Genomic DNA, 24708 nt, shown 5'->3' with positions numbered 1-24708 from the left:
TATTACACATTCTTTCCTATGCCAAACCTGTGCATTTTTACTTATCCAACAGTTTTTGGAGGGAATGTAGACATGAAAACGTTGCTAAATTTGGAAACTCTACTTAGAAATGGCAATTCCCTACTCATAATTATTAAATTAAATTTAGGTTTAAATGAGTATAATTCACCCACTTTGGGCCTTACTGTTCCATTTCTGTAAAATGAAGGGGTTTGTGCAGACAGTCTGAGATCCATTCTATCTTAAATGTTGGTCCACCTGTAACTGAAAGATCTTGCTGCATAAACCTTCCCTTTTCATCAACACTTTCATCACTTCTTCTCACCTCCACCACTGTATTAAAAAAAAAAAAAGTTCTTCCAATCATGGGCTTTGATAATCTACCATGAGAAATGTGCTAATTTGAAGTTTTGAAGCTCAGGAGGCTTGAAGGGCAGAGCTTTGACTTCAGACCATCCAGAGTGACATGGGAGAGGTAGGTAATCTCTTTGAGCCTCAGCTTCCCATCTGTAAAATGACGGACAAAATGTGTCCTTCTAGGTTGTATTTTCCTTGCATGATGAAATGACTGTGCGGGGATAAACAAAGCCTTGCACATAATGAGCTATCCGTATGCCATTCCTTTGCAGTCTCTAAGCACTTCCCATTGATGTGCAAGTTGCCACCTTAGGAGGGAATACATGTAAATTGCTGGGAGCCAGGCCTCCAAGGAATGGGCCCTAGGTGCCCACTAGGGTAGGAAGAGGATGCAGGAGGACACCAAAGATAAACCTGGCTCCTGTCAACTTTATCAGGCCTAACCCTGCTGCTGCTGCTGTTGGTGATGACGATGATGGTGATAAAAGTTTTTGGTCCCATTTTGGGGAACCCTTTGAAGTCAGATAAACTGCACAAGAATAAGACAACTACTAGCTATGTAGTTGGCGGCTTACATCAAGTAAGGGAAATTTCCACTACAGGGAAGCTGTACTGGGATAATTCACTGGGATTGAAAGCAACTGAGTTAAACTTAGCTCAGCACAGCACAAAAACACATTGAAAAATTCCCTCAATATAGAAGCTGGAATGTTCAGGGTGGGTTTAAGTCATGGGCCCTGGCATGGAGCCTTCTGTTGATGGTAGGGATTGGGCCTCTTCTTGAAGGAATGAATAAGTAAAGAAACATGATATAATAACTAACAAACTGTATTTGTAGAGCCTGCTTACGTTAGTGTGGGGGACATAGGGACTTTATTTTGTTTTCCTCTGTGTCCCCAGACCTTAGAACTGTGCCTGACATATAGTGGGTGTTCCCTAAATATTTGTGGAAGGAAGTAAACAAATGAATACATCTAAAATAATGTCAAGTGGTAATAAATGTTATGAAGAAAGTAAAGCAGGGTGAGAGGGTAGAATGCAACAGGAATGCAACTCTAGTTAGAGAGGTCAGGAATGGCTTTTCTCTGCAGGTGACCTTGGAACAGAGACCAGAATGCAGTGAGGGAATGAGTCTTGCAAGGATTAGTCATACAAGGACTAGCTTTGCAGGCAAAGGAAACAGCAAGTACAAATGTCTTGAGGTGAGAGCATGATGGGGTCTTAGATTTTGCATATTCAACAAGCTTTCAGGCAATGCTGATGCAGCTGGTCCGTGGACCACACTTTGAGGAGCAAAGGTTTGGTCTAGAGCCTGACCATGGAGTCTGTAGCTGATATGAGGAGGTCAAGGAACTGAGAGGCAAGGTCATTGCATGAGAAAAAGAAGATGAAAAACTGCATATGCAAGATAATAATATTATGTAAAATTATATGTGAAATGGATATTAAAAATATCAGTAATGTTTTCCTCAGTGAGGTCACATGTCAGGTGATTTAAATTCCCTTCTTTTTAGATTGTTCCAACATTTCTGTGTGTATTTATCAGAAAAACTTTTATTTCTAAAAAGTTAATTTTAAAACAGGAAATGTTTTTGGATAAGACACTGAATTCAAAATGTGTGAAAACATTTCTAATTAAAAAATTTTTTATAGACATATGGGAATCTACTGGGGTTTGTTAGAAAAAGTTTCATAGAGGGGATGGTTTTGAAGTGAATCTTGATGTCTAAGTAAGTGAAACCTAAGTTTGAGCTCTTAGCAACTTCTCTTCTCTCTTCTTTTCCTATCCTCGGGTGGAAATGTGGAGGGATTTAGGGCATGAGTGGTGTACTAGTTATCTATTGCTATGTAACAGATTATCCCAAAACTCAGCTGCTGTAAACAACAAACATTATCTCACAGTTTCTGTGGTTCAGAAATTTGAGAGCAGCTTAGCTGGGTGATTCTGGCCCATGTTTTCTCATGAAGTTACAGTGAAGACACTGGCTAGAGCTGTAGTCATCTGAGGGCTTGACTGGGGCTGAAGGATCCACTTCCAAGATGGCTCATTCACATAGCTGTTGTCAGGAGGTGTCAGTACCTTGTCATGTGGAGCTCCCCATAGGGCTGATTCATTGAATCTCTTAATGATAAGGCAGCTGGCTTCACTCAGAGTGAATCATCGTTAAGAGAGGTGGGTGGGGGAAGGGGAGAGGAGGAGGAAATTCCAACACTTAATGACACACTGATATTTCTGCTTTATTCTATTTATTTACTTAGTCACTAAGTCCAGTCCACACTCTAGGAGAGGGGAATTAGAGTCTACCTTTTAAAAGGAGGAGTGTCAAGGGATCTGTGCCTATATTTTAAAGCCATCACAGGAGGAATAGGGTATGATAGTTCAAGGGCATTCTAATTTTCATTTAAAGTGTGCTGTATAAGATTATAAAATACCATAGCTTGCTTTGCTAGTCACTGAGCATGCCTGGTGTTTAGCAGAGTATGAGATGGAAAACATAAAGGGTAAGAAAAACATCTAGAACATAATGCAAGCCACATATGTATGTTTAAGTTTTCTAGAAGCCACATTCATAGAGGTACAAACAAGTACAATTAATTTTAATAATATATTTTTAACCCCATATATGCAAAATATTTTTATTTCAACATGTACATATTCAATATAAAGTAATTACTGAAACGGTTTACATTCTTTTTTCTCTGTAGTAACTCTGAAATCTGGCGTATGTTTTACACTTACAGCCTCAGTTTGGACCAGCCCTGTTTCAAGTGCTCAGTAGCCATATGTGGCTTGTGGTCACCATAGTGGACAGTCAGGTCTAGAGAGCAGGCCAGGAACAGGTCATTGAGAACCTTGGGTGGAATCCATGATGCAAACAGTGGGCCCAATAAAGGGTTTAAGCTGAAGAGGAACAGGAACAGACGTCTGTTTTAGAAATCACTCTGACTGTGCTATGGTTAGAACCTAGAGGGATGGAGTAGGTAGGACTGGATGTAGAGAGACTGCTAGAATATTCTGTGTAAAAGATTGAACTAGATTGGTTACACAAATGATAGAGAAGATGGCATGTAAGAAAGATAGTGCTAGGCTGTGCCCCACAGGCCTGCAAGCCCAGTACTTACCAAGCCTCAATACTGAAGAAAGAGCCCAGAGTCAGTGACGGAGACATCAGTGGTTTAATGGCTAGGGGGAGCTTACATATCTGAAGCAACGTCCTGGAGTGACACCTCCCCCTCCCCAACTGTGGCAGCAGAAGCAGGCAGGACCTCACAGCAGTCTCTGCTCCTGGTGGGAGGGGGAAGTTACCACTTATAGGGGGAATTGAGTTTGGCTCATCCGTTGCCAGGGAAACCAGCAGGTGGGCGTGCCCCTCACCACTCCTTTGACAAACTATCACAGTGGAGATAGTTCTGATCTAAAGATTAGAGCTGGCTGGGGCCAGGGCCAAGTACATAGGCATTTACTGATTAGGCTCTATGATTTAGAGGGAAGGTCAGTCAGGTGAGTAGGGTGTAGGACGGGTCAAGCAGGGGATGTACACAGAGCAAGAGAACAGCCGTCTTGGGTGGCCTGGTCATACGGATAGCAAGGAGGTGGGTTGTTCTTGGATGTGGAAAAGTAGGTGGTCAGAAAACAGAGAAGCCTAGAATGATTCCAAGGTTTATGGCTTAGGTGATTGAGAGGATACGAAAAGGAAATACTGGACACAGAACATATTTTGTTCTGGGAGGATGGCAAGGGAAGATTACAAATGTAGATTTGGAAAAGTTTTGATTGAGATAATTGTGGAGGACAGAGGTGGAGATAACCGTGGACAGTTGCATGGGTGGATCTCGGGCTTAGCAGAGAAAACTAACTTCAAGTAGAATCATCACAACGCTTCTTCCTTCTATATAACACCACTGTGAAACACTGTAGAAAGTTCCAGTCTTCTCACTTGCTTACGGTGGAGGCAGAATAAGCTGAGGAGGAAGGAGCAGAGCCCCTCAGGATAGGCCTGGGGGGCCTGCTTTCCTGGCCCATTGACCTGGTCCCTTGGGAGCAAGAGAGATGCCACAGGAGCCACACTAAGTGGTCATCTTAGAGAGAGGCAGGAACCCCTCAGCCTCCCATTGAGGGGGAAAAGGAGAAGGAAAGTGTCTGGATAAGATATTAGAAGTTAAGAATTCCTGTCCTGGAGTGTGGTTGTTCACCTCGTATGTTGTCTCCACCTCTGACAGTACGTTTCCTGTCAGTGAAGTGTGTCCAGTCACTTCTTTTCATTACTAGATGTGATGCTTTGATGCCAGAGTTGCAAACCAAAGTACCTACAAGGTAGACAACATGCAGGAGTGAAGCAAGTGCAGAGAGAGCGTGACACACTCGGCCAAAGGGAGCAGTTGCCTCTCAGCTCCTGGAGATTTTTGTGAAGTGGCAACATGGACCTAGTTGCCAGATATTCTTATTTTTGTGTGTGTGAGTTTTTTGTGTGAAGTTTTCACACTTTTAAATGTCGGATAAATTTTATTTAAAACGCAAAAACCAGATAAAACATGTCTTCAGGCTCCAACTAGCCCATAGTCCACCAGCATTTGACATTAGTCTGAACACCTTTTTTGTGTCTATATATCACGCTTAATTGTGTTTTTCTACTTATGTTTCCTACTATAACCACCAATTTTGTGTGGGTTGCTTTTGTGTGTTTGCTTTTTTGTTTTGATTCTCTAAGAAAAATATAATGGGTCAGACCCTATTTGTTGATTAATCCGATTTCTGGAAACTGGACAGAACTATGTGAGGTAATGAGGCCCTTCAGTCTTTTAGGGACCTGAAACAGCAGAACACACAGAAAACGGCATATTCCTCTGGCAGATTTCGGCCTCACAATTGGGGTGGGAGAGGAGTAGCCAAAATGCACTTGGCCGTGTCTTGGGGATAACTCCTCTAAGAAGGTCACAGATTATTTAAAGTAGATCCTGTGTTTAATAGCAGGATGAAACATCAGAGTCATTCATGAAGGTATTAGGTCTCATGATGAAAAACACTCTTTCCAGTGCTCAAGGCTAAATATATATATATTTTAAAGTGAATGAAGAATGAGGTAAGAGAAAATACAAGAAGAAAACTAGTGAGGGAAAGTAGGAGAGAAATACATGGGATAAAATGGACATAATATGCATTACCCATGGATATGGAGCTATACGCCTTAGGTTTACAGAAGAGAAACAATGCTTCTCTTACCGTGCTCCTTATTCCTCTTCCTTCTTTCCTATCCTATGGGGCAGAGTTGCTACAGATTGGCAAGATTCTAGGACACTGGACTGTGTTTGCCAGTAGGTGCATTAAAAGATCATGGACTGGGCTTCCCTGGTGGCGCAGTGGTTGAGAGACCGCCTGCTGATGCAGGGGACGCGGGTTCGTGCCCCGGTCCAGGAGGATCCCACATGCCGCGGAGCAGCTGGGCCCGTGAGCCATGGCCACTGAGCCTGCGTGTCCGGAGCCTGTGCTCGGCAACGGGAGAGGCCACAACAGTGAGAGGCCCGCGTACCGCAAAAAAAAAAAAAAGATCATGGACTGTCCATTAAAAGATTGTGCACAATGTCCACAAAAAGACTTATACACATATGTTCATAGCAGCTTTATTCACAGTAGCCCAAACTACAAACAGCTTAAATGTCCATCAGTAGGTGACTGGATACTGAGCAATAAAAAGGAACAAACTACTTATTTATATATATATATATATATATATATATATATATATATATAATTCATAAAACATTGTGTTGAACAAGAGAAGTCAGAGCCCAAAGAGTTCATACTGTATAATTCAATTTATGTAAAACTCTAGAAGAGGCAAATCTCATTTATAGGGACAGAAAACAGATCAGTGGTTGCTTGGTGCTTGCGGTGGGGGGCATGTAATACAAAAGAGCGTGAAGGAATTTTCAGAAGGGATGATGGAAATGATTATATCTTGATTGTTGTGGTGGTTACATGTGTGATTATAGTTTCAAAACTCGTCACACTTACACTTCAAATGGGTATATGTTATTTTATGTAAAGTATACCTCCATACACTTGATTTAAACAAAGAGGTCCTGAATAAAGATAGAGTTCTCTCTGGTGCTCTCCTGTACCTCTTTCACCTGTGCTGCAGAAACTGTCAATAGATTTAGCTCACCTTTCTGCTTCCATGTGACTTGAATGAGGGAAAAGTCAGGGCCTTCCTGCTTAGAACATGCCCAGCTAACCTTTTGCTCTTATCTTGCATCATGAAGCCTTTTCATTTGTTTGGTTTTCGGTCTTCATTTTTGGCAGGTGAGGTGTGGTAAAATCCTGAAGTTGGCTTTGGACTTACAGGGAGAAAAGGTGTTCCGTCTCTAAGCCTTCAGACTTGCTTGTGTGCTCCAGCCCAGCTTACAAAGCCTCTGTGCTGGGGTAAGAGCCCAACTTTAGCTGAGAATGGGACACTTACTTTCCTTTACCATTGTTCTTTGGGTATATAGCTCCCTCAGGGACGTTTCGGAGAAAGATGGCTGAGGTTTAGGACATGATTTTGGTAATCCTAAAACACTTGGATAAATACTATCTAAACATCATAATTCTTTTTAAAATAAGTCTTCCACAGGCATACCCTGCTTATTCAGGCCTCACTGCCTTTGCACATATCATTGCTTCAAGCAGGAACGTCATTCTCCAGTCTTAATACCTCTCTGGGCTTGTCAGATACTTATTTTTTAAAAATCCAGCTTGGGTCATTGTCCCTAATCCTTTCCACCCCCCAGTCTCAAAGCAGATCTGTGTATTTCTTGCTACATCGTGCAAAAGAAGAGACAGGGGCTTGAGTGTCATACAAGTCTGAGTTCACATCTTGACCTGCCACTTGATCTGCCACTATATATATATAGTCCCTGAGGTTTAGAGATTGATATACATATTTACGTGTTCTTTTCATTTCTGAAATGGCAATGATAATTCCTACTTTTTAGGCTGTTTTATATATTGTATGAAATAATTAAAGTACACAATTTGCAAAATGAAGATGAATAATATATTCTAGCTATTATTATTAGACACTGGTGGCAGAAACAGCTCACAGGCTGTTCTTGCATCTGGGTGTGGACACACGGCATGGAGAAAATGGAATGTGAGTGCTGTGTGTCACTCCAGGGGCAAGGACTTTAGAAGAGGGTGTCCCTTCTCCCCTCTCTTTTCCTTTCCTTTGGCTAGAAGCAGAAAACAAAGGGACCATAGGAGATGGTGGGACCACAAGATAGATGGAGCTTGGGGTCCTTAAATCACCACCTGGAAGAAAGCTGTCTGTCACCCAGTAACACCTGCGTTGGACTGTATAAGGAAGAAACAAGCTTATTTTGTGTTGGGTCCCTGAAATTCTGGGGTTTATTTATTATAGCAGCTTGTGTTAATTACCTTAGTGAATTTAGAAATGGGCACTTTGAAGTGAGGGTGAATGTAAGAAAAACCTAAAATATGTTGCATTGACTCAGCAGTTGGATGGTGGGTGGCACAGACACTGATAGTGAAGGCTGGGTAGATGGAGACCAATGGAAGTGATGGCAAAGCATTTGGTAAATCTGTTGTTACTGATAATTTCAAAGGCAGGCCAAGTGCCTTACAAGCCTTTTTCTCCAAGTGAGAGATAGCTTATCACTTACTGCGTTTAACAAAGTATCACAAGACAGAGATATGCTGCTCAGGCAAGAACTGGTTTGTATGACAGCAGAAATGAAAGGGACCAGATAGAGGCCAGAAATCTGAGGCTTCACAGGACTGGAAGGGAAAACTACTTATTGGCTCAAACCAGTAGAAGATGCGACTGAAAAAAGGCTTGAACAAGAGGTGCATTTAAAAATCTCAATTTACTAGATGCCATGCTAGCTTCTATAGAGGTTATAAAATAACTAGGGACTGTTCTCTGCCCTCGAAGAGTGCAATTTACAAAAAAGGATAAAACATTTTACAAATGACTGTAGTGGACACAGTTAATGATTGAAATATTTGTTGCTATGAATAATGGAGGAATTACAACCCTCCGGCGGGAGCCCAGAGAAGGGGTTCTCAAGGGCGCAAGGAAGCTTGGACCTTGTTTACCCATCAAGCCCTCAGAATCATGAATGAATGAACCTCAGTCAACTTTCAAATTCATCTTTACCTTTTCGAAATATTAGAGTTCAAGTTTGGTCTGTGGAGTAGCAGCTGATACCTGGCGCACTGGAGGATCCTTCCAGCCAGCCCATGACTTCCCTACTGACATTCTTCCCTGACTTCACAAGTAGTTCAGGCTGAGACCTGCTCAGCTTGCCTCCTTAGGGCCTCATTTCTGTAAAGGTAGAAGAGGACCTTGCTATCCTCATCCCTCCTCAACTGTCCCGAGGCTATGAGATGGTCCAGATCTTAAAGCACTGTGTGTTTGCAGAGATTGCTTGTTTTTATTGTCTCTTGTTTTTTGTTTTTTTACATCTTTATTAGAGTATAATTGCTTTACAATGGTGTGTTAGTTTCTGCTGTATAACAAAGTGAATCAGTTATACATGTACATATGTTCCCATATCTCTTCCCTCTTGCGTCTCCCTCCCTCCCACCCTCCCTATCCCACCCCTCCAGGTGGTCACAAAGCACCGAGCTGATCTCCCTGTGCTATGCGGCTGCTTCCCACTAGCTATCTACCTTACATTTGGTAGTGTATGTATGTCCATGCCTCTCTCTTGCTTTGTCACAGCTTACCCTTTCCCCTCCCCATATCCTCAAGTCCATTCTCTAGTAGGTCTGTGTCTTTATTCCTGTCTCTCTTGTTTTTTTAATAATCATCTTTGGGCAAAGAATAAGAACTTACAGCTTCTTAGTGTTTCCTGGCATGGGCCTAGTACATTTTTATCTTGCTTTTATTGCCTCTTTGGCTGCAGAGAGCACTTATCTAAATATAGAAAGGTACACCAGTATGGAAAGGACTGGAATAAAATAACATTTTCTTTCCAATCAATTCCCTTGCATCTTCTAGTGAACACCAGGTACTGTTCTTTTGTCAGAGTGGCAAGAGTGGGCAGCAAAAAAGAAATGATATTGAATTGTGGAGCTTTCCAAAGTAGAAGTCAGTGACTACAAGGCTTTCCGAGGTAGCGGGGCCAAGGTAGTTAGTGCTCTGGGCTGGCTTTCCTGTGACCTTGGGCGAACCACACAATGACGGTCAGCAGCACACACCTGTCCTTTGGAGGAAGGGCAGTGTAGTGGAAGGGGCGCAGGCTTCAGCAGACCCAGATTGGATCTCCTGCCCAGCTCCTTATTTACGGGTGACCTTGGGTAAATTACTTAAGCTCATCTATAAAATGGGTGGTACCAATAAAACGTATCTCTTAGGGCCCTTATAGGGGTTAGATGAGGTGAATATATGTAAACTATTCAACACATTTTCAAGAAATGGTAGCTATTACTTTTTGTAGGCTGGTATTTTATAGCATTAATGTTTCAAATGTGACCATATTTTCAATTTTGTTTCTGGGGAAATTATATAAGCTTATTCTTGATCATAACAAAAAGCAGCTCTTATCTACCATATGAATCAGATACAAGTCTCTAACTACCTTCATTCATTCTGGGGAGAGGGTTTCATTGCTGGAGGCAGTGCTGTGTAGTGGTTAGAGCGGGGGGCTGTGGCATGAATCTTTGGGGCTCAAATCCTGGGGTGTGATCTTAAGCAAGTTGCTTAACTTCTCTGGGACACAGTCCTTTATCTGCAATTCCAAAATGAGATTTTTTATGAGCTTTAACCCACTTTGCATAAATCTTCCTAGTTTTGTACAGAAATATTGTGATTGAGTCTAGGGGACTCCCCAAGACCCTGAGGGGGTTCTGTAATATATGTTACATGTGCCATGTTATCTTTATTAAATCTGAATTTCAAAACTCATCTGGCTCTAAGGATTTTGGGTAAGTGACCCATGACACACCCTCATAAGGCTGTTTTGAGCTACATTAACTTCATGTAAGCCTCTGGGAATCCTATTGGCTATTACTGTCATCCTTGGAACAATTCTTTGAGGCAGCAATTATCCCATTTTATAGATGAGGACAATAGGATATAGAGACGTTAAACAGCCAGATGGCTCATATGTGGTAGACCTAGAATCCAAACAAGACATTTCTGACACCAAATCCCATGCATCCTATTGAAAGATTTATTCCCAGAGCCCTGCACTTGCCCTGGCAGAATTAGTCCCAATTAAGTTTCCACTCAGAGAAGTTAGGAAACACCATCAGCTGGGGCTGCCCTTTCCAAACATCTCCGCAGGGAGACCAGCTCTGACGTGGGCTCCCCACCCTCTTCTCATGGCCATGCAGAGGAGGGAAGAGTAGGGGTGCTGGTAAGGCTCCCCACAGGGGACTGCCAATGACACAGCATGATGAGAGAGCCTGGCCTGTACACTGTCCTGCTGCACGCCTCCGTCCATTTTTCTGATGGCCACCCTTTCTCAGTTTGCTTCCCTCTGGAAGATGACACTGAGAAAAGGGTTTCAGTGCAAGTAGTTGATTTGTGAAACACAGGAAACACCATTTGCCATTTGGCAGTGAAGAAGGGAAGGGGAAGCAGCCAATAATAGGTATATTATTATTCATTTTCTACTGCGAGTAACTGAAACTCCACAGGGAAACGTGAGGTCACAGTGTAAAACATATGCCTCAAAATGATCCCACCCAAGGGATGAGGGAGCTGAGTTATTTATACCCCATCCCTGGAGAGTCATTGGTTGAGGGTTACTCCCAGGGACGTCTTTGGCAGACAACCAGAAGCAGCATGGCCGTCTTCATTCTGGAATATGAAGTCTGGGAGATAGGAGTGAAGCACTGACAGGGGCTGGTACACACCCTTTAGCCCAGTTCTGTGTAGTAGCAGGAATAGCCTTATTTGTGAAAAGCCCAGGATGAATGATGTCTCATCCACCGTGGGTTTGATGTCCATTGACAGACTCAACTACCCTCAAAAAATTCCCACCATACTGCCTGCTGTGGTGCCTGAAATTGTTGCCAGTCTCCAGAGGCTACCAATAAAATGTCAGGATGTTACCCAAGAGAAGGAAAAAATGAACTATGACCTTTCCTTTCCTAGCCAGACTTGCCTCAAGGGAAAGGGACTTGGATCAAAGATGTTTTAGTGGAAGAAATATCAAGAGATTTCTGATGGGGTGAGTCATCACCAGCGAAGACCCTGGATAATCTGGGGTGCCAGCTGCCAGATTGGAGGTAGACATGGAAAAGGTGACCTCTGAGGAGAGTGGCACCAATGGGGGACCCAAAAGTGTGACTCAGAGAAGGAAGGAGCCCAAAGGGACAATTTCCTACTTCCCAGTTGTATCCAGATCAGGGGGCCCGGAAAGGAAGACTCCCTTCACCGCTGCCGAGACTGTGAGTGCCCGGAAGATAGTGACCACATCTTCTTGTCTTAGTATTCGGAGCTCAGCACAATGACCAGTGACTCGTCTAACTAAACTCATCTTTCTTTTTTTTCCCAGAAAGAAATATTTCATTTTAAAATATATTTTCTCCTTGTGCTGTGTATACCTGAGCCTATGAAACCCCTATGAATGCAGGGGAAAGCAGTATTTTGGAACCAACCCCAGTTGAGACTCTCCTGGTCTTCATGTTCACGCAGTTGAACCACCAGGCTTTTCACACACTTTACATTCTCCTTTCAGGCGGTGATCTGCTGGACGCCAAGTTCTTAATCCCTTCTTCAGTTTCTGCAGCACTGGAGGCCATGTCTGGCCTTTCCTATGGCCTAGCTTCTTGCTCTTACAGAGCCTTGAAGCGAAAGGCTCTATCCCAGTGAATTCAGTGCTTTGCTCTTGCTTCCACCTGCCAGTTCCTTTCTGACTTTTCTACTAGCAACCCTACATTCATACCAATGAGCTCTGTGTATTTCCACTTCTCCTTCTATAAAAACAAGCAACACCAACACCAACAAGTTACTTATTGGCAGTGAGACTTTGGGCAAATTACTTAACCCTCAATTTATTTAGCAATAGAAGGTAGAGAATGCCCCTGACTTCCCAAGCTTGTGGAGAGGACTCAGTGAGGTTATTATGAACTGAATTGTGTTCCGCCAAAATTCATATGTTGAAGCTCTAAGCCCTGGTGTGACTGTATTTGGAGTTAGGCCCTATAAGGAGGTAATCAGATTAAAATGAGGTCATAGGGTGAGGCCTTAATTCAATAGGATTAATGTCCTTATAAGAAGAGGAAGAGACACCAGGGATCTTTCTCTGTCTCTCCTTGTGTGCACAGAAAAAAGGCATGTGAGGACACAGTGAGAAAGTACCATCTGCAAGCCAGGAAGAGAGGCCTCACCAGAAACTAAATTTTCTGGCAGCTTGATCTTGGACTTCTAGCTTCCAGAACTGTGAGAAAATTAATTTCTGTTATTTAAGCCCCACAGGCTGTAGATTTTGTTATGGAAGCCCTAGCAAACTAATACAGAAGTAACTCATATAAAGGGCTTTGCTGTGGCACCTGACACAAGGTGGAGAGTCATTAAGTGTAGCTATTGCTATTACTATTGCTTCTAATAAAATACCCACCCTTCTAGGAGAGAAAGAGAATTCTAGAAATCCTGTACCAAACAGTTGCAAATCCATGTTAAGCTTCCGATGAGAAATTGAGGACTTCAGAAAGAAAGCAAACCACACTCCCTGAAATCTTCCAATCCTATTTCTGTATATAAGTCATAATGATTTGGGTCAAATAATATGAGTGCATCTTTCCTCTGAGGAACTTAATGTGCTTTTGCCAACTACTTATCCATCAGGCAAATGTCTGCATCCTGAGGCTGAGCTAAGAGAATGTCTTCGATGGCCAGGTGCCTGAGACCAGGACAGTGCACAGGGGGGCACTAATAAAATATGATAATTGCATTTGTTCCACTCTCTCTTTAGTTTAGGTTGTGCAGTCTGGAAGCAGGCCAGACTGGTCCATTTTAGGAATTGTGGGGTTTAGCTTACAGTACAAGACATATTTTCCTTCAAGTTGGCCTTGATTAATGGCTGTTCTGTCTCTTAGAAGCATAGCTAACTCTGACTCATGGACACATCAGGGAGAGGGACCTCCCAAAACTCCATTCTCTCACCAAAACTCTGAGGTTCTGGTTTCATAATGCTGTTTACATTCCTCAGGACGCCTCCACCAGGGCCCTCCCAGTAGACTTCTGGGCTTCGGACCTCCTATGGACAGATCGGGGAGGGGACAGAAGAGGCCTCTTAAGCTACTGTAATTCTTTTTGTCTTTATTTTTAATCCAAATGAATGCATTAGAGATGGTACTAAAATCTATGTGGGAAAAAAGAACCATCTGAGATCATTGGTCAGAGTTCTAAGTGGTGTGGAAAGAGAAAAAAAAAGTGCTGAGTCCTGATAAATGGGAAGGGGGTTACATTGGCTAAATTGAAACCAGTTGAAGGGGTTCTTTTGTCTGGGTTTTTTTTTTTCCCCCTCAAATTTCTCTTTAAATCAGTGTTGTCCTGCTGTCCCCAGAGACTACAAAAGACACAGATCAAATTTCTATTGTTCTTTCTTGCTACTGCCTCTCCACCGACCCTGGCTTCACCCAGAAGGGTGTTGTAGCCTATAGGATCCCTTGCCATTTATTCCTCTGTCACAGATGGATGAAGTACTCGAATATGAATCATTAAACCTACTGCTTTTTGTATCTCCCAGATGCTAAGTATTTGTTCTCTGATTCAACGTTGATTCAATGTATTCATTAAATCCAAACATTTACTCAATACTCACCATGTGCCAGGCCCTCTTGAAGCCACTGGATATGCTAAGGCAAATGAGACACAGATCCTGCCTTCAAAGAGCTCCAGTTTAGTGGGAGAGCAGAGAAATAATTACTAACACATTGTGGAAGAGGAGGACGGAGCATGGAAAAAGGCTTTGAAGAGAGTACCAAGGGATATGGAGCTCACCTTCCAGGAGGGAAGAAGAAGAGAAGCCCCTTAGTGGGAGGGCAAATGTAATGGGGAAAAAGCAGCAGCTAGCTGATTGCTTGTGAAAGAATCAATCTTTTTAATATATGGCCGAAGGCAGCTAGGGATGTCGGTGTAGACTGCAGACGGCTTTAGCTTGGGCACCAAGAAGCAGCCTCGGAAGGTGAAAGCCTGAGTGGAAGGAACTTTCTCATATTGAGCAGCACTGTGTAATCACTTGGCTCAGAATGGATGGAAGGAAAAGAGGGAGGGAGGAAGGGAATCACCTTACATACTGGAGAAAATATCATATGAATCCATTTGCCACCATTCCATAATCCCAACCCCTCTTCCCAGGAGGAATTGAGAGATTGGTCCACTGGAGTTTCTCTTTAGCTTTCATAAGATACAACTAAAAAATGCCAAATTCACTGATTCCCTTATTTCTCAGAAGACTAAGGAATGGACTGACCTTGTACCAAACCTATGAAAGTTGTTGATTTAGGAAAAGCAACGATAAGATGATGTCTTTTACTACATAGGGTGATATTAAGATGGACAAAATGAAGTATATATTATTATCTGGTTTGAACAATATAGTTAATTAGCATGTAGCTTTACGTTGGTGGCCAAAATCTGCTATAAACAAGTCGGAATGCTATTCAGATTGTGTCATTCTAAAAAAAGGTATCCAGAAAGGTGCCCTAGCGTATACCTACACAACTGTCTATTTACTAAGTTAAAGCTCAATTTAAGGATTGCTGTAAGGATTTCACATGAATTGAGGCCAGTGGTAAAACTTGTACGATGGCCATTGGGGAGGAAGAAGAGGCAGTGGGAGCAGGAAGTCTTCCTGAGAGCACCCACACCCCTCTAGAGCTACATTCCCCTATTTTTTCTACTTTCTTCCCATTAACTCATTGGGCTTAACTAATGGGATTTGGTTTTGACTTTATCTGCTTAACATTTTTTTACATATCTATAGACCCAGATAGTGGTGGTAAAGAAGTTGACTCAAACTTTCTCAGGCTAGACATTAGATGACTGAAATCATGTCTTATTCATCTCTGCACCCTGAGTATGCAGAGTAGGTGCTCAATATGTTCACTGTATACATTAATGGACCTCCTTGCTCCACCTAGTTCTACCACTAGAAAACCAGGTTCTTCAACAAATACTTATTAATTACCTCCTCCTTGCCAGGTGCTGTATCCGGCACTAGGTTTATAAGAGTGAGCAAAAGAGACATGACCCTGTCTTCCAGGAGCTTGTTGCCCTTAAAGAGAAACAATTAAATCTGGAATTACAAGAAATTATGATAACCTCACAGTATGGGAAGTGGGGTGTTGATGGGGTCAATAACGAGGGACCACGTCTGTTGGGGAGGTGGATCAAGCAATGTTTCCTGGTATAAGTGACTCAGAGCAAGTTAGAGTTCTCAGCTCTCCTAGGATTTATAACCTATTTAGAGAAAGAAAACTGTCATACATACGAAAGTAAGAAACAGAATGATGTAAGACACTCTAAACTTAGTGTTAGGTCGTGGATTAGAGATGGTAGAAAGGGTGAGATCAGAGGGCAGAAGTAGACATGGATGTTTTCAGGAGGAAGGGGCTCTTGACTGTCCTTGAAAGATGGGTAGAGCCAGTAGAATGGAATAAGGGGAGAAAAGGCTGAGGTGAGAATTGCACACAATTGGACAGGTGAGGCCTAGATGAAAGAGAGAGGCTGAATTAGGCGAGACCTGGAAAGTCGGGAAGAAATAGAAGTACAGTAAGCACAGTCATATTGTAGTTATTATTCTTCATAATGTGATAAAAGCTACTATCTGTCAAGTTCCAGTCTGGGTTACGTTCTAGGCAGGAAGTGTTTAACTATAGGCCTACAACCCATCCTCCCTCTTTACCGGGGGGAAGCCCATGGGAAAGACAGAAGGAAGGTAACGCAGTCAAATCTTCATGTAAGCATGCTAATGATAGACATCCAACTAAGCATACTAATGATGTTTGCTAGTTGCAGGATCCTTATCTATGAAATGCTTTTATAAGGAGCTACCTGATCTGCCTGGGTTGCTCGTTTGTTACAAATCTAGAACCTATGGATACGTTGAGCATGGTTTCTGGGAAAAAGTAAAGTAAATTAGGTAACTATCTGAATATAAATAGGAAGGTACTTCCCAATGACTCTTTTCTGTGTAGGTGATGTGGCCATATATATGGCTTAAAGGTTTTCTATCTTCATCTGGGCAAGAGAATATCTTGATGTGGCATAAAAGGGCCTGGGCAGCTGCATTAGTCTCAGACCACTCATTGCTTTATCTGAACCTTGCAATGACCTGTTTCACTGATGTTATTAGTAAAGCTTGACACTGGGTAAGATCTATTCTTATGAGTATGCTTTAACAATCTGATCCTTTGTGTTTTCTTAGGTACGTTACATATATTGGCTCACATCAACCCTCTAAGATGCTCAGAGGAATTAGTGAATGTGTCCAATATCACACAGTGAGGAAGTAGCAAGCTTAAAATTTAATCACAGATCTGACTCCCCAGACCTTACTCTTCCCACTGCTCTATATTTTCCCCCTTTTTAAACCTGAGTAAAACAGAACAGGTCACGGGGTAGGGGTTGGGGGAGCAGTCAGGCCCTAGGGCAGCAGTCCCCAACCTTTTTGACACCGGGGACCGGTTTCATGGAAGACAATTTTTCCACGGACCGGGGTGGGTGGGGAGGGTGTTTCAGGTGGTAGTGCCAGCGATGGGGGAGCGGCAGATGAAGCTTTGCTCACTGCCCTGCCACTGACCTTCTGCTCTGCAGCCCGGTTCCTACCAGGCTGTGGCCCAGTACCGGTCTGTGGCCCAGGAGTTGAGGACTCCTGGGCCACTCCTGCCCTGGAGGACCATCAGGAAGCCCCACAAGCCCTTTGAGAACCACTTCCCCAAAGTACAGTTTTAATGAGAAAAGTCTTTCTGGCATAAGATCTGATTCATTTGAGACCCAAAAGGTAGTGTTTGTGTCACATTTTCCATGGAAGTTCATTTTCACCAGAGGCAAAACACTTACATCTCCACTGGGACTCTGCAACTCATGGAGAGTTTGTGTGCTATCAGGGGAATAATAGCACATTCCTTGAATGCTGAGAGAATAGCCCAAAGACTCTGCCCTTGATCAGATTAGATGATATGAGTTGGTGTTTCTCATTCCATTTTTAGCCTTAGAGCAAGCTGGGCCTTGTGGGAAGACTCGCTAATTCCTGATGTGTTGGTTCAGCCATATTTCACATGGGCTGCAGTTTTATGAGGACATTTGTGTCATTCATTCACAGCTCTGAGTTTTGTGGGTTTTTCTTTAAACATAATGCTTTGCCAAACATTAGGATCAGCTTCCTTTCGGGGAACTCAAGTTTCCCTTTTTAAAAAACTAGTGTGTGAACAATGGGAAAGGAGGTAGACCATATCATGGAGTCCACTTCTTTTTTTCTGGAGAAGTAAGTGGTTTAATTCTAGTTGCCTCAGATCAAGGAGTCTTATTCTTAGGGGACAGCTGCCTAGTGCAGCACCTTGGTTCCCGTTAAAAGCACCACAGGACATTCATAACTGGGATGTGACAGATTGCCCCATGCCTGGATCTCTTGCTCAGGGCTGCCAGCATCATTAATGGACAGATGGAGCCATCCTCCCTTCCTTGGCTGTGTCTGTTTAATCAACTTTGGAAGTAGCTATAATACCACCAGCTAATAAAAGTGCTTAATAAATATCTAAATTTCAGTACCCCCAGGAAGATGTTCATCTTGGTAGAAAAATCTGACAAAAGAGTGTCAGAATCTTTATTTCAAATCAGAGCAGACCCATGCAGACCTTGTATCTATATGTAGCAGTATGTTGAGGGGCACTTTAACTTGGGTCTTACTAAGAAAAGCAGAAAGCTTAGTTGAGAATTACTGAAACCTATAGAGCTGAGCTGAGAGAAGACAGTGGTCTGATGCAGACCTTAGGTTTGTCTTCTGGATTCCACTGACCCTCTTCTTAGGCTACACTGTTAGTATCCTGCTCTGATCTGCACTGGGTTATTGCTTTCTTGCTTCTAGACCCTTACTGTTTTCAGAGAGTTCTCAGTCTTTGTTTATACTTTTACCCAATGTTCCCTTTAAATACAACCTTTCTCAGATACAAAGGAGAATGTGATTCTTTCCAGTGTGTGGCAAAATACTGGCTATTTACTTTGTTTACTACCAGCTTATTTGCTGATGGTCCTATGCCTTTCCAAACCCAGAACTAGCTATTCTTTTTGTCCTGCTCTTTATGTTCTTTATTTTGCCTGTCATGTAATGGAAGAAAATTATAACAGACACATTTTTTAAGGGAAGAACAATCTCCAGCAGTATACGAATTTCCTGCAATGTGTTGTAGGGCTGTCTTTGTAATACCATAGTCCATTGGAATCATCTTGGCTGCAAATAAACAAATACTTAACTAATATTAACTTAAACAAGGAGGAATCTATTTTATGAGGGTGATTAATATAGTAACAAGGTAGTAAAGATTCCATATTGACTTATCTGTCATTCTTTAGGCTCTCCCATATGGATGTAGGTTAGCCATCTAGCATTAAGCATTATGTCTTCACAAAAATATCCAAAGGAAGACAGGGAGAAAGTGCACACCATTCGAGTTTTATCTCTTTTTTAAATAGGGAGGAAAATTTTTTCCAAAATTTTACCCCCTGGCAGATTTCTCCTTAGTATCAAGGGTCAGGATAGGGTCACATGCCTATGTTCTACCTATGGTGAAGCTGGGAAAGTAACTGGCCTCTCTAGTGGAAGTGGACTTCTGTGTGTAAAGAAGAAGGAGGGGAAAAGCTGCTAGGTAGTCAACCACTGTTATGGACTGAATTCATATGTTGAAAACCTATACCCCAGTGTGAGGATATCAGAAGATGGTGTGGGGCCTTTGGGAGGTAATTAGGATTAGATGAGGTCACAAGGATGGAGCCCTCACAAATGGGATTAGTGCCCTTATGAGACTCAAGAGAGAGCTTGCTTCCTCTCTTTCTGCCATGTGAGGATACAAGGAAAAGTCTGAAACCAGAAGAGGACCCGATCATGCTGGTGCCCTGACCTCAGTCTTTCAGCCTCCAGAACTGTGGGAAATGCATTTCTGTAAGCCATCCAGTCTATGATACTCTGTTACAGCAACCTCAACAGACCAAGATGACCACAACCATCAAATACCTTTAAAGTGCAACAGCCCAGGGATGGATTATATTTAATAATTTCACACTTGCTGTCACATGGGCCACACATACAGTTAACATGGAGTCATAAAAGAAGAGACCTCACAAGTTCAATATAAACTCATCCTCTCAAAACTCTATCTAAAAATCTATCTCAATTTTTAAAAATTGTGGTAAAATGGGTATAATATAAATTTACCATTTTAACCATTTTAAGCATGCAGTTCAGTGTCATTAAGTACATTCATGGTTGTGCAATCATCTTCTATCTCTAGAAAGACTTCATTTTCCCATACTGAAACTCTGTACCCATTAAAGAATAAATTCCCCACTTTGCCCTCCCCCAGGCAACCATCATTCTACTTTTTGTCTTTTTAAAATTTGGCTACTCTAGGTACCTTATATAAGTACAATTATGTATTTGTTCTTCAAGCTTATTTTCAAAATATCTGGTAACCTCTCTGGAAATACCCTTCCTGCTTCTCCTCCTTCTCTCCTCTTCACAAAACCCTTTCCATCCTCCAAGGCTTAATACCAAGATTTTCCAGTTGCTTCAGCCCGTGGGTATCTCTCCCTATCCTGGACTCAGAATGCTCAGAGTGCTCAACTCCCATACTCCCTTGGCCCTTGTGTATACTGTCTCAAGCCATATCTTGCATTATTATTCTATATTACCCGTCATTTTGTGAGTAATTCTCTCCTCTCTCCAACTAGATTGTGACCTCCTAAAGGGCAGAGACTGAACGTACCTTGCTTTTCTTTTCATCCTCCACAACCTAAGCCTTCTATGCAATAGACACCCAGTAAGTACTTGTTAAATCCCCTGCTCCTCTTTAGAGAAGCTGCATAAACCAGCTGTCTAATCAACAAGCTCTCGCTTAAGCCTGATCATACTCTCTCTGGTTGAAACTTAAGTCCATTTTTTCTTATTTGATCTTCCTTGAAATGGACAGCAAACGTCCAGTGTCCTCATTAAACCTCTATCTATACTTGAGAAAGGTTAATGCATCTACCTTAGCTTCTGCTTTTCCAGGCTAAGCCAAGATAATAAGACAGAACCACTATATTTACACAACAGTTTTTCCTAAGAAACCCACAACATTTCCCTCACATTAAGATCAGTTCTTTTTAGTAGTTAAAAGTCAACAAAGTTTTCACAATCTGGGAAGGAATTCCTCTGTTGTAAGTCATAGTTGGGAATTCCAGAGCCTCTGGCAAGCCTTTATTTTTTGCAAAAACTCCTTTATTGATCTGGTGTGATATGTACTGATACCCTGAGGATAGCACACACAGACATACACACACACACACACACATGCACACACACACACACGCACACCTGACCCCCTTTACGCAGCCTTGATCACAGCAATGCACATTACTGGATCATTTCTATTGATAAAATCAGAACAGGAGTTTACCAGAAAGTAATCTAAAAAACTCAAGGATTATAATTTTGTGTACCAAAATCTTAGATGTGCAAGGGCTGGATGTGGCTTTTTCTCTGAGTATTGCTGATTAAGTGACTAGTAGAAGATTTTAGCAACTAGGATTTTCTAAGGATGAAATATTTCTCCTGTGTAATTGATACTAACAAATTTAACTGAAGTAATTCCAAGAAGTGTAATTATAGATGTATTTCCAACTCAATTTTTCTTCCCCAGCCTATAATGAAAGAAACAGAGCTCAGGCCGCTAGGGAAAGTGAGAAGCAGCTGGGGTTGTGTACTTTTGGTGAAGACACCCAGGTTCCCATCTCAGATGACGTGTCTGCAGAGTCATGTGGAGGGGCAGATGTGAGGAAGATTAATCTGCTCGCTTAAAATATGCTGAAGTATCAAGAAAAACAATTTGAATCTCAGAATGTTTGCAAGCTAACTGAAGGTTAATTAATATCTGGTTTGTTGAAGTGGCTTGTTGAGGGGTTTCATAGAAACCATAGAAATAACAATAATGGTTGGGTGATCAGACGGTCACCCTAGGGCACCTGGAGGGAACCTCTGTGGGATTATTTCATGAGGTTTCTCTTTGGTTTGATTGTGTTTTTAAAGGTCTGAGAAAAATTAAGAAATTTTAGGCCTGCTTCAGATTGGTTTATAAAACACTCACATAGTGGTGTACTCATGCTTAATGAAGAAATTTTATATCTTACGCACGACAGTTTTGACAGCAGTCGTAAACATGAAAGTTGGGAGGAATGGCAAGCACTCTGGCAGCACTGAGGTCATTCCCCAATCAGAAGAAAGAGCTGCCTGTGACACATGGCATTTAGAAATGAAGTATTTGATCCTTGAGTTTTGGGTAGTCACAAAGGAAGGCTCGCAGAGACAGAAAAAAATCTTCTCTAGGAAAAAAGAACAGAAGGGATATTTAGAGCAGGTTAAAAGTATGAATGTTAAGAAAAATAACATTTTCTCTTTGAAAAGAGTAAGTAGATACTTATGGTCTTTTTATTCCACTTTGAAGTTTGAGAACCAATGCATCCTCCCCGGGGAACTGCAGACAGGCCAGGCACTTTCATAATATTCATACATTTATTCACTTATGTATTCGTCCAATCATCATTCATTAATCATCTGTCCAAAATCATTTATTGGGGACTTATTATATTTCAGGCATTGAGGCTATGATGATGAATAAGAAGTAGCTATGGGCACACAGGACAAGGATCCCCTCGCTTATCTGGGGTTGGCGGGAAGGAGTTCACAGAAAATGATACTTGAAGTGGGTTTGGTAGGATGAATGAGAGTTCAGGGTAAGAGAAATAAAATCCCACTGAAAGAAGGGTATGCAGAGGACAGGGGACAGCATTAGAGCAATATGGTAGAGGACCAGGTACAGAACACGCAGGAGCAGTGATAAGGGAGAGCTGAAACTGAGACCTTAGTGCACGAAGAGGCCATTTGTCCTCCAGCTCAAGGGCTAGAAGGCAGAAGTGCAGCCCATGGGCCCTCCTGCCATTTTACACACACACACATGCACACACACACACGCACACACACACAGGAACCTCTCTATCAGTTAACCCCCTCTTGAGAGCAGAGTTGACTCTGTCTGCTGTATCCCCCAGAGCCCAGAATTCTAGGAACAACACTGTAGAGTACTTTGGTAGAGGACCCAACATTAGTTTTGAAGCGTGAGAATGACATACACACATTATCTCCAGCCTGTAAGTTCACAGAGGCAGGACTAGGTCTGACTCATGCCCTGCTTGGTCTCCTGTGAAGACCTGGCATGTATAAGGTCCTCCTTAAATATTTGCTGCATGAATAAATAAACTAAATGAATGAGGCAGAGTGGAGAATGGACTAGCACGGGAGGAGGCTACTCTCAGGCCACTTAGGAGACTGTTATAAGAATCCAGGTGAGGAATCATGGTAGGGTTGGAGAGAAAGGGCCAGAATTTAGACCAGCACTCCCCAGTAGAACTTTCTGCAATGATGGACGTGTTTTATTCTGCACTGTCCGTTACACTAGCCACTAGCCACATACAGCATTGAATACTTGAAAGGTGGCCAGTGAGACTGAGGAACTGAACTTTTAATTTAAATTTAAATAGCTATATGTGGCTATTGACTACCATATTGGACAGCACAATTCTAGGGTTTCTGTGACAGAATCAAAAGAACTTTTAATAAATTGGATTTATTTATAAATTCAATCAACAAATATTCATTGACTGTTTACTAGGTTCCGGAGGAGAAAATTGGGGCCAATCTGTGGCAGTTGTGTGTGTCATGCCAAGGTGTTTCGACTTTGTAATAAAGAGTGGGAGGCTGGACAAGCTATTTTAGCAGGATTGGTCAATGAAATCTCACTGAGAGATGATAAGCTGAGAGTTGGATGATGAGAAAACTATGGGGATTAGGAAAGAAAAAACCTAAAACCCGAAACAAGAACTAGAACAATCATTGATGAAAGAAAGCAATAAGATTCAGCCTGAAGACACTTAAAGCAAGAAGGTACCTGCACCATCTGCAAGTCTAACGCACTCATTTTCTGTCTCCAGAAGGGAAATCGAAGCCCAGAGAGGTAACTAGACTTGCCTGTGGCCACACAGCTAATTAATAACATAGTTGGGAACAGACTTAATCTCCTAACTTCCAACTTCGCACCCTACTGGGTAAGTTTGAATCTCATTTTCCTTGCTAGTAAAAAGGTTATTGTGAAAAATGAAAAATGTAACATAGACAAGGTGTTAAAAATGGTAGCTATATTTATTATTGGATTTGTTTCAATGTTACAGTGTTCCTCTCAAGTAATTACGTTATTAATAATAACTGTAGTATTGTTTTAGTAATACAAAAGCATAATGCAAAAAATTTAGTAATTTAATAATTCAAAAAGCGTGAGAAGGGCAATGAACATTCAACTCCTGATTTGTTTTAGTTATACTTGTTTGGGGTGAATCTCGGCTTTGGGCCTGTGCAATCAACGTCAGGCACCACCTGCCATTTGCCTAGAGGCAGCTGCTGGAATTACAGATGCTGTCAGGGAAGAAATAACCAGCCTCTCCACTGCTGGCCTTGCAAGCCCACCTTGTTAAGTGGTGGCAAGTATCACAGTTCTAAGGTTTTTTTCTCTCTTCTTCTGAAGAGAGAGAAAAATGAGGCTGTGGTTTTCCCAACAGACAGAGCTGTCATCAGGCTCTTTATGGGAAGCTGCTGTAGACAGGGGTTGAAAAGACGATGAAGGCTTTAACACAGTGTGAAAGTTGGAATGATGAAAAGGGTGCACTAATAGCATGTGACCCAAGAAAGGATTTTCTGCCTTCAGGGTTAGGCCTTCATTTGGTTACTTGCCTTTTTATATCATACTCCCTCCCACCACCCCTCTGCCCTTTGAGCTTCTATTATTATAAATATTCAGATAGGACAAACAATATGATGAATAAGGTCCTAGCTTTGCCAGAGTGATGGTGTTGAAATCTCCATGTTGACTCTCCTTGACTTCTCTGTGTCACTTGACTTTCTGACCACACCTTTGGCGTTCAGCCCAGGAGTTCGGACCCCAAGCCCATGCTCTGTTGGTTCTGTTGTGTTGCATCTGAGTTTGATGACTACCGAGCCATCTGTGCAATTATCAGTAATCAATAGTTTCATATACCTATTGCATGATCGCCAGAGTAACACTGACAATGAGGCATTGAACAACTGCAGGTT

General features: G+C 42.1%; 1 protein-coding gene across 3 annotated transcripts in view; it reads left to right on the top strand.

Annotated features, from left to right (window-relative positions):
* The window catches only part of TSEN15 (tRNA splicing endonuclease subunit 15), a 538803-nt gene that overhangs the window by 46084 nt on the left and 468011 nt on the right, over nt 1-24708 (top strand). For all 3 annotated transcript variants that reach the window (XM_073803611.1, XM_033853568.2, XM_073803605.1), the window contains exon 7: nt 23556-23669. The gene's annotated coding sequence lies outside the window, so the exon portion shown is untranslated. The remainder of the gene's footprint in view (nt 1-23555; nt 23670-24708) is intronic.

This window comes from Tursiops truncatus, chromosome 1 (assembly GCF_011762595.2).
Source record: "Tursiops truncatus isolate mTurTru1 chromosome 1, mTurTru1.mat.Y, whole genome shotgun sequence".
Taxonomy (NCBI): domain Eukaryota; kingdom Metazoa; phylum Chordata; class Mammalia; order Artiodactyla; family Delphinidae; genus Tursiops; species Tursiops truncatus.
This window is presented reverse-complemented; position numbering and strand designations above follow the sequence as displayed.